This window comes from Mus musculus, chromosome 2 (assembly GCF_000001635.26).
Source record: "Mus musculus strain C57BL/6J chromosome 2, GRCm38.p6 C57BL/6J".
Taxonomy (NCBI): Eukaryota; Metazoa; Chordata; class Mammalia; order Rodentia; family Muridae; genus Mus; species Mus musculus.
The window spans coordinates 155,729,476-155,729,755 of record NC_000068.7 but is presented as its reverse complement, the minus strand read 5'-3'; positions in this window follow the sequence as shown (position 1 = coordinate 155,729,755).

Below are 280 nucleotides of genomic sequence, written 5' to 3'. Positions count from 1 at the left end.
TACATAGGCATCTGCTCAAATCTTGAGTACCTGCTAGCCCCTCCTTTAAAAGGTATTTGGAAAAAAAACAAAAATTAACTAGATGGCGCCTGTAAAGTGCTCCTAACACTTTAATTCACCGAAGGTGCTCAACAAACAGAAACTGGGATTGTGAAAACATTATTAACAGCAGCCACAGCAACCACTGTCTTTAAGACACGTTGAACTCCTCTCTGTAGACCAGAAATCCCGAGATGCTCTTTTGCCAGGGCTCCACCGCCCATTGCATCCTGGGCTTTGT